Source organism: Trichomycterus rosablanca, chromosome 9, assembly GCF_030014385.1.
Source record: "Trichomycterus rosablanca isolate fTriRos1 chromosome 9, fTriRos1.hap1, whole genome shotgun sequence".
NCBI lineage: Eukaryota > Metazoa > Chordata > Actinopteri > Siluriformes > Trichomycteridae > Trichomycterus > Trichomycterus rosablanca.
Window position 1 is genome coordinate 1,904,747 of NC_085996.1, and position 736 is coordinate 1,905,482.

Sequence of the window (736 nt, forward strand, 5' to 3'; positions counted from 1 at the left end):
TTAAACCGTTATTTTAAACTCATCACGTGACTTGGCAGCGGTGCGGTGACGCGACACACCTGCGCTGAGCGGCTGCTTCACCTACTGTGACGTCACATGATTCCTGATCGCGGTGCTGCAGGTCCTTCAGGAGGAGGGAGAGAGTTCATCATTTTACTTCTGCACCCAGAGAAGCAACAAGCAACAGAGAGAGAGAGAGAGAGAGAGAGAGAGAGAGAGAGAGAGGTGAGAACAAACAACCATCTGATTTTATTTAATGTCTAATCTAATATCTCATTTCATCTGATCTCATATAATCTCATCATATTTCATCTAAAATAATCTAATATCTCATTTCATCTCATTTTATTTAATCTGATCTCATGTAATCTTAAAATATCTGATCTAAAATAATCTAATATCTCATTTCATCTGATCTAATGAACATTTGACAGTTTCAGCTCTTATCTGAATGTAATAAATGAGACGTTTCAGGACGTTTTAGTATTTGTATATGAAATAAAAAAGAATAAATAATAAAAACTGATCCACAACATCACCAGTGTTGTGAATTCATTTCAGACTCGATATTTAATCAGTTCAAAAGAATTTTGCAGCATTAATAACAGAAATGATTTGAAATGAATTTTTAATAAAAGAACTGAATTAAATTTCTTCTCCTGGGTGAATCAGATGGAGATCCAGAGAGAATCCACACCGACGCCTGAGGACGACGACATGGAGATCATCACCATCT